At 39.7% G+C, this 12587-nt stretch overlaps 1 long non-coding RNA gene across 3 annotated transcripts; it reads left to right on the top strand.

Moving 5' to 3' along the window:
* The first annotated feature begins 1456 nt into the window (after window positions 1-1456).
* On the top strand, window positions 1457-11809 carry LOC128604742 (uncharacterized). 3 transcript variants are annotated; one of them, XR_008385270.1, is made up of 6 exons: window positions 1457-1485; window positions 1992-2080; window positions 8710-8829; window positions 8982-9080; window positions 9211-9261; window positions 11692-11809. It is a non-coding gene; the product is annotated as an uncharacterized LOC128604742 (long non-coding RNA). The 3 variants fall into 3 exon arrangements; XR_008385268.1 differs by lacking the exon at window positions 11692-11809 and having other exon boundaries at window positions 9211-9524; XR_008385269.1 differs by lacking the exon at window positions 11692-11809 and having other exon boundaries at window positions 8710-8873; window positions 9211-9524.
* Window positions 11810-12587: the final 778 nt, after the last annotated feature.

Below are 12587 nucleotides of genomic sequence, written 5' to 3'. Positions count from 1 at the left end.
TAAAAAAAATTAATAAAAATCAGCCGTAACATTAAAACCACCTGACTAATGTGCAGGTCCTCCTTGTGCCGCTAAAACAGCTCTTACTCGTCGAGGCATGGACGCCACAAGACCTCTGAAGGTGTGCTGTGGTTTCTGGCACCAAGACCATAGTTCCTTTAAGTCCTGTAAGATGCAAGGTGGGCCTCCGTGGATCAGACTTGTTTGTCCAGAACATCCCACAGATGCTCAGTTGTATTGAGATCTGGGGAATTTGGTGGCAGTCAACTCCTTGAACTCTGTCATGTTCCTCAAAACCATTCCTGAACCATTTTTTGTAGTGTGTCAGGGAACATTATTCCGTTGAAGGAGACCACTGCCATTAGGGAATTTTGTTGCCATGAAGAGGTGTACGTGGTCTGCAACAGTGTTTGGTAGGTGGTACTTGTAAAAGTATATTAACATCCACACAAAAGCCAGGACCCAAGGTTTCCCAGCAGAACATTGCCCAGAACATCACACTGCCTCTGCTAGCTTTTGCTCCCCACTCGCATCAGTGAGCCTTGGGCGCCCTTGACCCTGTCACCAGTTCACCAGTTGACCTTCCATGGGCCACTTTTGGTAGGTACAAGACCTGCCGTTTTGGCAATGCTCAGACCCAGTTATCTAGACATCACAGTTTGGCCCTTATCGAAGTTGCTTAGATCCTTACACTTGCCCATTTTTCCCCAACCGTTCGCTTGGTGCCTGATATACCCCACCCCTTCACTGGTGCTGTTGTAATGAGATAATCAGTGTTCTTCACTTCACCTGTCAGTGGTTTTACTGTTGTAGCTGATCGGTGAATAGTTGCATTTAATGTTGTAGAATGAAACACATTCCTGTTCTCACTTGTGTTAGCATGTTGTAACAGCTGTTCTTCCCTCACCTATTGTGTGGTGTGTTTATTTATTTATTTTTATTTATTTATTTTATTTTTAAAAAAAAACTTTTTTTTTTATTATATAAAACAAAGCAAAAATGCTGCTTGTCATGTTACCGATAGGGCCACAAAAATGTCCTCTGTGCTGATGTCTTGGCTGTATCTGAACACTTGTAGCTTTACCCCTGACTTTTACTGTGTTGACACTGGAGATTCCTTTCAGAAATGCTCCATTAATGTCTCCTAACATAAACCCACTAGGACTAAGGTGATTTATGCATTGTAGCACCAAACAAAGGTTTCAGTCACTTTTCTGTCTGTAAATTGTCCATCGCTGTGTATGGGGCCATAGTCTTGTGTCCTTTATTCATCTCCGTAAATAGTCATCATATTAACCTGTTGACTGGTGTTTATCAGACAGGAGCCTGTGGTTTCCTACTCTGAACGCTGTTCGAGACATGTCGACTTCAGGAGGCCCCACTCCACCCTTCACCACCCTGTCAGTCACCCACCCAGCCAATCACATCACTCCTGTAGAGCTGCACCGACCTCTAACGCAACGCCATGAACTAGGCCTACTGGAGGTATGTTTTTCCATCAAATAAAGGACATAACTACAGGGTTTTCCAAAAGTCTCCATACATAAGGGACTGTTTGCCAGTACCAGGTCGGTTGTGCCTTCGTCAGTGGACGTGCACTTCTCGGTTGGTCTGCAACACGTGCAGTCTTTTTGAATTTGTTAATAAGTTTGGAAACTGTGTTGTATGTTTGCTGTGTTCGCCATGTTTCCTGTTAGTCCATCGCAACCTTGCCACAGCTTCCTGATCCAGGCATGAGAATGATTTCAATACATTCTTCTCTTGTCAAAAGCGTTCTTAAAGGCTATCTGGGGGGAAAATGAAAGTATGAAAAAAAAAAAAATTTTTTTGGAAGACATTTAGGTTTAAAAAAAAAAAATGTTAATTTCCCCCTTGTATAATTCTGCTTTGTTGCATTGGACGTCTTTGTTTTGTTATATAAGGCGTTGGCTTTATACTCCGTTATAGGCAACTTTGCATAATAACATCATTAGTGCTTTTTTCCCCTACAGTGAAATGATCGAATGCTTTAATCAGATTGCTGAAGACTCAGAGTGCCGTGTGGTGGTGTTCTCGGGTGCAGGGAAAATCTTCACTGCAGGTACAGCAGTATGTCATTTTTTTTCAGAATTAGAAATATGCTTTAATTTTTATGTGGGTTTGCAGTGCTTTTACTCTCATAGCTGTTCATTATTATAATAAGCAATGGCTCCATGTGCTATAACCACAACACTAAGTGAAGTTCATTTAACAAGCATCCTTATTCTTTCCTAGTGCAGAATGTATTACACTTCGAGTTTAGTAGTTAATAGTCTTTCTAATTAGGGATGTGCCCAGGTATTCGAATACACATTTAACCTTTTGAGGTGCCATTAGTTAAGTCAAGTGGGTTTTTATTGTCATTCCTCTATATAGCTTGTATACACTGGAACAAAGTGACATTCCTTCTGGACCATGATGCAACACAGTTGTGTATTTGCACTTCATGTAGTCTTGCGTACTGTTCTGTGTGAGACGAGTGCAACACAATAAAAACACAAAACGGCAAATACACAGGACAGTAGATACACAGGACATGGACTGTAACTGTAAGCTACTGTGTATGTAGCAGCACATGTACTGCAGCAATACTGGCAGCAGAAATAGTTCTCTAGTATAAAGTGACTGATGCAGCTATGTAAAGTCTTACTGGGTTAGTGCGGTGTGCAGTGGTATGAGTCTTACTGGGTGAGGTGTTTGACTAGCCCAGGTGAGCACTGTAATCTGACTGTCTCAGGGAAGAAACTGTTGCAGAGTCTGCTGGTGGTGGCACGGACGCTCCTGTACCTTCTGCCAGATGGCAGGGGGGTGAATAGTCTGTGAAAGGGGTCGTCCACAATACTGGTGGCTTTGTGGATGCACCGGTAGTTGAAGGAGGTGTGTGGTGGGTAGAGAGACCCGATGATCTTTCCAGCTGTCCTCACAATTCACTGTAGGGTCTTGCGGTTGGAGGCGGTGCAGTTCCCGTACTACACCGTGAGACAGCTGGTCAGGACACTCTCGATTGTCCCACTGTCGAAGGAGCATATTATTCGAATATTCAGGTGTCTGGGTATTGATTGTACCCTTTATTGGCATGAAGTCAATGAGAAAATCTGGTCAGGTCTAGCAGAACAGTTACCCCAGACATTGTGTAAGTTATAGGTGTTCATGTGCACTAGGGCTGCACGATTATGGCCAAAATGATAATCCTGATTATTTTCATCAATATTGAGATCTCGATTATTTATCACGATTATTAATTGATTTTAGTGACATCTTTTTTATTGCACTTTCACATTTAAGTTTTCTCATGCCACAATACAACACAAGTAGACATGAGAACTTGAGCTGGTCAATTATGACAGAATTTAGGAACATCGTGTGAGTCATGACACATTAATTTACCTTCTGATAAACTAAATCTAATATTTTCAGTTCATTTTACAGACTGTATGCACAAAACAACCGTGAACCTGTTTGAAGTCTGCCTCCTCTTAAATATATTTAAAGCTGCACTATTAGACATTTCCACTGTCATGGTTCTGGGCTGGAGTCAGTTCTCGAACCGCTCTGTGTGTATTGTGTAGATATCTGAATAATCTCATATAGGATGTGATTGGGTGAGTTCATTTACCCGTCAGATGCAAAGCGCTTTAGTTTAATGGTGTTCATTAGGGATGCTCCGATCAGGATTTTTACAGCTGAAACTGATCCAGATACAAATCTTTTTTATTTACGCTTTAATCAGGAAAGTCTGTCATAAACAGTTAAATGTTATCTCTCTGCTCATGGTCACTGTTAACTGAATAAAATAATAGCATTGAGAAATACTGTTGGTTAATTGATAAATAAACAGCATAAAATATTTATTTTAAAATATCTTGAACAATAAAGAGTCCTAATTAAGAGTAGACTAACACAAAAATGATCCATATTAGGAAAAAGGCTGATAGCTTTCTAAGGAAATAGTGATCTAAGGTTAGGGTCAAATTGATATTAAATGCAACCCATAGTAATTAAACATTATTTCATTTCTCATTTATTTATATTTTATGAAGTTATTCTAATATGTATTTTTTTAAATATATTAAATGATTTATTTATAACTAAGCACATTTCTGTCTTTACATTTTAGTAGCTTTATTTTTGTTTATCAGTTTTAGATCGGTTCCCCAGTACAGTGTCCATGTCTGCTGATAATATTGTGTTTTGGGGGGATAAATCAAAACATGGAAACTGATGTTGACTTTTCTAGTGATATCTGGGCAACCGTGAGTTTAAATGGAGTGAATTAGAGTTAGTGAAGGAGAGCTGCAGTGTACTGTATGTTTACCAGACGGAACAGTTGCTACTCTTGATTGTGATTGGTGAGGAATTATTTAATAAAGAAGTCTGAATTAAACCCACCTTGTAACGTTATTATTAATTTACTCCGCCCGAAGCCACTGTGTCTACACGAGCAGGTGAAAGTTCAGGTCATTTTGCGGGATCAATAAAAGATGGCGGTTGTGAGATCGGAGAGTTGAGAGAAGCAGATGATGTAGAGTCACTTCATCATAATGGCTTCTTTGCAGTATTTCCACACTTGTACAGTGGACTGAGGAGATGAAAAGCAGTGTGAAAGTAACTGTTGTGCGGGTGTAGATGTATTTTGGACTTCCTGTAGTTTTTATTCCGATTGTATTATACAACTCCCGAACAGGTTCACTTGCACCGGTGTGAATAAATATTTATTCACAGTCGCACAAAGTACTTTTCAGTCACAATGCGAGTGAAATGGTTGCACCATAGAGCCCCGAGTTTATCTGCACAGTTTTTTTCCCACTCAGCGTGATTAGGTTTAATGTCCCCGACAACCTCTGAAGTGCTATTTAAGCATCGTGCTAATTTCATGATTTCCCCTCGCTCTGGAGCTCGAAGTGAAGCTAGCAACTCGAGGGCTAAAATGCTAATTCCGTTTCGGGGTGTTGGCACTACAAAATGACGTCATCCCTGCGCCACTCTATGGTGATGGCTGTAGTGTAGGAGCCGCTTGATTTGATCTGCAGTGGAGTTTTCTGTGAGCGGAGGACGGAATTTAAATGTCAATATCGCAGTCGATCATGTTCATATTAATCGTGGGCAGTCAAAATCCTAATCGCGCATCGATATTCCATTAATTGTTGCAGCCCTAATCTGCACTAAAGAAGTTTTGGGAGCAAAGCAGTTCACATTTTCAACTATGAAGTCTGCAGGACAGACAATGCTACAGTGCATTTACAAATCGCTCTCAGTATAGCTCCATTCAAATATTCAGCAACAATGGACACATCAGGCACCTTGGGTTTGCAGATTGAGCTCATTTTAAACCAGACACTAGAGAGAGACATTAGCTGAGAGACATGAGGTCATTTCCAGTAAGCGGAACATAGTGAGTATCGATGCTCCCTGGTTTTTGTGGTGCGTTGTGGGATTTTTTTAGGGAGCAAACATTCCAGTGCACTGGAAGGATTTTGCAATTGAGACAACACTTAAAATGGCTGACTCCCTGGTCTCTTGAACCCATACCCTAAAACTCAACAGGAAGTCAGCATTTTGATTTTTCTCTTAATTTTTTCCTCCGTTTTTTGCCATTTCCGGGCCCGTACTTTAACGGTACTCCTCCTGGAGCTTTCATCAGATCGGCATCACGTTCGGTCAGTCTCATCTACAGGCATTGACGATGCTAAATTCCGAAGCTTTTGAATTTTTGCTGCTCGTCGTGGGCGTGGCGCTCTCACAAATTTAAGAAGTTTCACCATGAAAAAGGAAGTTGTTATAACTCAAACATAGAATGTCCAATCTAGGGATGTCACGATACCAAAAATCTAGTAGTCGATACCAGCAAAAATACACGATACTCGATACCACTTTGTGTATAAATAAATAATACTTTTAACTCCTTTATTTAAACACTTGAGCATTATAAAAACAACAGTCACATAATATAAAAAAGCAATTACAAAATAGATATATAATAAATATGTAGGCATAAAATGTTTTTTCTTTGAGATGTTTCTGAAATGAGGTCTGGTTTCGGTGTATAGTTTGGGGATCTCTGTATACATGAAGTAATTTTTGCCTGGTATATGGGGTTGAACCGCTGAATCAGAGGGAGGGGGAGGGGAGAGGGAGAGGGACGGGGAGCAATCACATTTTTAGCCCAGAACCTTTAGCTTGCCTTTGCCAGGAGGTTCAGACTTGGCTTTCAACAAGATAAAGAGCCAAGCATACTTCCAAATGAACACCAAAATGCTTCAAGAAACTCAAAATCAGTGTTTTACAATGAGCTTAAAATGTCCTCCATGGTGGCATGGACCAGGACCCCTCGGTCTGCAGCATTACAGGAGATTTCAGGTTAGACATTATGGGAAGAGTCTCGGTGCTGTTATTGTCTCTGGGGCAGACATCAGTTAACATTGTGACCCCTTCCCTGGAGAGAACAGCATTACAATTCTGAAAACAGTTTTTGTAAATAATCATTCACTACTTAAAGCATGTACCCGAGCTCCTGCTACGCAGTAACTAAAACTGTCTGCAACTCACGTGTTACTTTCATTCTTTAGTTCCTTCTCTTAAGTGTAGAGCCTCTGTCAGATTGTTTGTTAGTGTCTCTCATAAGAACTTCCCCAGAGTAGGACAACTGCGCAAAACAATTACTTGTGTATTCAAGCCACAAGCTCCCCACTGAGAGGGTTTTTAGTACAGGTTGGCAACATTGTCACATGTAAAAGGGCATCTTTGAAGCCAGATAATGTAGACCAGCTTGTATTTCTTGCTAGAAAACCTCTAGAGCCTGTCATAGGGTGTCATCGACCCCCAAACAATGTCCTGGACCAGGCAACATGTGTTCTTGTTATTGCTCACACTTTTTCTGTTTTCTTCAGCAACTCTGAGCATTTTTCATATTTTTTTTATCCTGGCTGAAGCACTTTTATTTCAATCTATAAGAATAAAATAGTAATTAAGTTAAAGATATTAATATTGACAAAGGTGAGAGTTTTGTTTATTTGACAGTGATTTTCACATTTCTTGTTTGTATGAAGGTTAAATTCAAAATAATTTTTTTAATTTCTAAATTATTATATAGTTTTATAGGAGGAGGTTTCATAGACTTGGCATTCATTTTACAGAAGTTTGAAGGTACAGACATCTGTTGTGGGCGTCCTTGGCAGTTTTTCTGAGGATTTATTTTGTTCATATCGATATCGGAGTTATATCGTATCGACCGAAATTAAGCAATATATCGTGATATACATTTTGGCCATATCGTCCAGCCCTACATGAAGGATGACCATGACAGGGAGTTCTCCATTACCTGTCAGTGCAAATTTTCACCGTGCCTTCGTGTCCTGACCTGTTTCTGATTGAGAAAGTGTGGTGCGTTATGAAGCGCAAAAGAGTGCAACCAAGGCACTGTATAGTTGCGCAGCTGAAGAAATCTATAACGGATGAATGGTAGAAAATCCCGCTTGTTAATAAAAGAAATGGTGATGTTACACAGTGTTAAACAACTTTTTAGGAGTTTGTTGCAGTCATCAGATTTGAAATGAGTGTGAATTCAATTTATTTTTTAAATATTCAAAGTACAACATCAAATAATGTGTTTTCAATATAGTACAGGGTGAATTGAATTTTCAAATGTCTCTTTGGTTTTGGGGTTTGTTTGTTTTGTTTTTTTTGCATTTTCCATATTGTCCCAGCCTTTTTGGAATTGGGGTTATAGATAAAGAGAACCCAATTAAACTAATGAGACAAAAATATAATACTTCATCATTTATATATTGAGGGAAATGAACCAATATTACATATCTGTGAGTGGCAAAAGTATGTGAACCCTTGCTTTCAGGATATGGGGTGACCCCCTTGTGCAGCAATAACTGCAACTAAACAGTTCCGGTAACTGTTGATCAGTCCTGCACATCGGCTTGGAGGAATTTTAGCTTCAACTCTGGGATGTTGGTGGGTTTCCTCACATGAACTGCTTCCTTCAGGTCCTTCCACAACATTTCTAGTGGATTAAGGTCAGGACTTTGACTTGAACATTCCAAAACATTCACTTAATTCATTCTACCAAAAATGGTTAAAGAAGAAAAGTGTGTTTAAGGTTGTTTTCTTGCTGCATGACCCACTTTCTCTTGAGATTCAGGCAAATTAACTGCTAATCTTCGAGGTTCTTACTCTAAGGTTAGAAGTACAATATTTGTGCCACTCACAGATTTGTAATATTGCATCATTTTCCTCAATAAATAATTGACCAAGTATAATATTTCAGTCTGGTTTGTTTAATTGGGTTCTTGCCTACTTTTAGGACTTGTGTGGAAAATCTGATGTTTTAGGTCTCATTTATGCAGAAATATAGAAAACTTTCACATTTCAAGCTCCACTGTATCTGGTGTGCAGTGGCTTTGGTATCATGTACGTGTTGGGAGAAACAGTCTTCTTAGATTCACTCAATTCTGAATGTTCACACTTTAACTGTTCTTTCCCCCCAGTTGTATAGTGAATATACAGCTTAATAGAATGATTAAAGATCTAGCAGCAAGGTCGTTTTCCCTATTTGGGGAAAACATTTATTATTAAAGTAGGGTTGAATGAAGTGCACTTCATTTGACTATTTATTGGAATTGTAACAAAATGTTAACTTTATCACTATTAGAAGACCGATTTGTGGTCTTATCCTCATTACAGGCACGGATGCTGATCACAGAGGAGAGCCTGATGACCACGATCGTCCGCACACTCCATGATCACCTGAGACATCCAGACCAGCAGGGACGATTTCAGTTTGAACTCTACAGTGCACAAAAGGTCTTTAAATTCCGCAGGGTCCAGAGTCTTATAGAAGACCTCAAGTACGGCTGGAAAAAAGCAGAATGTGTTACACTGTCTGTCAGAGAATATCATTATTAATGATAATTAATAGCTAATCATTCTCATTAAACTTTTTTTTTTAAACTCAGATATGTCCTGATTAGCCGTCCAACAGAGTGGACCGACAAGCTCAGGGAGAAGTTTCTGGAAGGACTTGATGCTTTCTTGGAGCTGCTCAAGTGCATGCAGTGTGTTTGTGTGTTTGTATAAGCCATGTTAACTTGCAGTTATAGATGTAATAATCATGTGGGGTGAAATATAGCCATGTTGTTTAATATCAGTAGTATAATGTGTGTTGGGGATTTGTGATTTCTGCAGGGTATGGACCCACACACATTCTCAGTGATGCAAGAGTGGTGTGCCAGTGATGTGAGTACTAACACACTCACCAGTACTAGTATATTACAATATGTGCACACTCTACAGGAGTTCTGGTAGTGCGACCATAGCAGCAAATGCACATATTATTCCTGCACAAACTAAAACCAACAAGATCTGTCTGAAGATCACAGGACTTTTGTCTTTGTCATGTCTTTGAGGTGTATGGAAATGATTGGCTCCGAGTAGGGATTTCTTGAAGGTCAAAGTTCTACATGTGGTTGTAAATTTAAATCTATATATGGAAGCCTTCAAATAAGAAGGAAGTATTCGACATGCAGGAAGTGGACAAAATAACTAACAGTACATGAAAAAGCATCTTGACACAAACAGCTATTGTGTATGGGTGAATCGTTGTGCCAGCTAACAGCATGCAGCCACTATAAAAATGGTCTGAAAATGATCCCTTAATGAGTTTTCAGAATTAACAGGCAACTGACAGAGCTCCAGTTCGGCTAAATAGTGGGTGTTGTAATTGCAGGTGCATCAGTCCCCAAAATTGGCTTGATGCGTTAGTCGGTGTTCCCGGTGTTACATGGTGTTTGGCCACACAGCGATTACATCACTTGCCCGCTGCGGCATTGCCCCTACTGTCATTTTGCTTTTTTCTAGTAATAAAAATCATTTAGTTCAGTTAGGACGCTGCAATTAAAAACTGAGCGCGTTTGCTCGATTCATCATGAGCCGAAGGGTCAGAGTCGCAGCACAGATCAGATTTCATTCATCACTTAATGAGATTGAGGCGAGCTCACTGATGACGGGATGGCGAAAGATTTAGGTTCAGGAGTTCTATGTTTAATATAAGCGAGACCTGAAAGGGAGCTGCAAATGGCCTCAGTGCTTTTGGTGTTCACAGTACAGTTGGACTCGAAAGTGGACCCAGTTCTGTTTCTGGAAATTTTAGTGTTGATGAGATCTCTGATCACTTGGTGTTCACACTAACTCTTTTCCCATAGTTTAATAGTGACTATGCCATTCAAGATGGTTGCTTTACACGATACAGTCATTTGGCTGAAATGCTATGATAATTGCTATTACCACAGTGGCTCTGTTAGCTTATGTCATGTTGCTAAACAAAATGCTGACATTATTGTAGGACCACATGATCCCAAAGTAAAACATCTGAGTTGTTTTTCTGTTAGGTAACGGAAAACTGTAGCTATACATGTACAGCAACTCTCAAGTTCTTTATCTACTGTATGAAGCAAACGTGAAGCAGACCGAGACTACTTTGTTTTCACAATGCATAAATCAATCAAAACCACAGAAGGTGGCCTGAGTATGGTTCATTTGTGGGTCCTTTTAGGGAGGGGTCTGAGATCACTTGAATGTTCACATATATACACCTTATATAGGCCTGAGACCGCTTTGAGTGCTCAAACGAACTAGGTGTGTAAACGCCGTTAATGTTTCAAAATCAAGGAAGAGTATATCAAACATAGACAAAAGGGTTCAGCAAAGAGGAACAGTGGTCGCAAGTCAAAGCTACTGACGAAGCTACTGTCCGTAGCTATGGACGAACATAGTAAAGCTATTAAATGAACATGTCCATGAACTAGGCTCAGCAAATCTGTGCATTATGAGCTTTGCAAAACCAGGGCTGCCATTCAGAAACCTTTTGCATCAAATGTCAATGCATGAAGAATCATAACCTGGTGTAAAGAACTCAAAACTTAGACTCATGAGAAATTGGAAATAATTGTTCAAGACCAGATGAAATGTATGCTACAAACACTTCATGATGATAATCCCATGTCACATGATTGTACTACCCTTGTATAAAACTGGTTTGGTGAACACTAACACAGTGGTCTCCTAAATCACCAGGTTTAAACATCATTGACCCTTTTATGGGAGTATCTGGAATGCAGACTCAGTAGATGTCCGTCTCCTTTATCTCTTAACGAACGGAGGGGTTTTCCTGGTGAAGAATGAAGAACATCCCAACACAATGCACTCAGGACTTGCGTGACGGCATTCCAAGAATTTTTCAAGCTGTTCTGTAGTCAAAGGGCTGCATGTAATCCTTATTAGGTCCTTAAATATTGTACCGATTAATATCGTTACAAGTTTCTTTTTTTAAGGACACCCTGTATGTGTGCATGTATGTTGTAGCCTGAAGTGATTTCTGACAAGATTTCTAGGTCATATGTAAATATTTATTATATTTATTGCTGGCTGCCTCACCTACACTAACCTGAATTTCTGAGAGGATATAACGGCAATTTATAATAGCTGCCTTGAGCTAACAGAACAGGAGATCTGAATGCAGTCATAAAACTACTTTTCAGTGGCCAGGTACCTACTCCAACATCTGATGTGTGCATGACCTTGAGTTTATCAATCAAAGACGCACCCTGCAATTTGCCTTTTGCATAAGGACTGTCCATGCTGAGCCTGTTATGTGCTATATATTTGCAGGAGTGGGTGCTAATTGAAGCCTATAAGAAGTGCCTAACAGTTCTGACTCACTGCCACAGCGGTTTTACTGATGGAGAACAACCCATCACTCTTAGTATGTGTGGACACTCAGTGGACACCATCCGTGTCTCACAACAGAAAGTCAGCATTCACCTACCGGTGTCTAGATTGCCTGCAGGTAGGAGACCGAATGTACCAAGTTTATCAAAAGTGTGTACTATCAGTGTTTCTTGAAATTGAGGATTTTAAACTTAATTTCTGCTTTTTATTTACTTATTTATTTTATTAAGGACTTCATGCTCTCCTTAGCAAAACCGAAGTGACTCGCAGTTTACAGGTATGTATGTTGGTGGTGGTTGGTGTGTGTGAGAATATTTGTACCAACAAACGTGGTGTCCTTTTCCACAGTGTGTACTGAGCCCCCAATGGTGATTGAGTACCCACTTTGCTGCCTGGTTCTCTGTGCACAGGTGCATGCTGGGATGTGGACGGTAAATGACTACTCATTATCCAATCAGGTATGCTGTAACAAATGAAATATTTTTAAATCTGTTTGTATTGTTTAGCACTATAAAATGCTAAACTATAAACAACCCCCCCCTTTTTAAATTATATATTTATTTATTTATTTATTTTTCGTTTTTTAACAGGTCAATAATCAATACAATGTGAAGTGTAGGCTTGAGATGTTTGATAAGGGCCTCATGATGCTCCAGGTTGTCATTTTGTATTTTTTTTGTGTGTATTTGTATTTATATATATTATTTATATAATGAAAATTAGAATAATTTTCTGACCAATGATTCTGGTGTACTGTGAGCAGATGGGGGCTTCCATGATGGATCCCACCACTTTCTGATGATTGTGCTCAGTCTTTTTGAGCTCTTTTTCATATG

Source organism: Ictalurus furcatus, unplaced genomic scaffold, assembly GCF_023375685.1.
Source record: "Ictalurus furcatus strain D&B unplaced genomic scaffold, Billie_1.0 scf2, whole genome shotgun sequence".
Classification (NCBI taxonomy): domain Eukaryota; kingdom Metazoa; phylum Chordata; class Actinopteri; order Siluriformes; family Ictaluridae; genus Ictalurus; species Ictalurus furcatus.
This window is presented reverse-complemented; position numbering and strand designations above follow the sequence as displayed.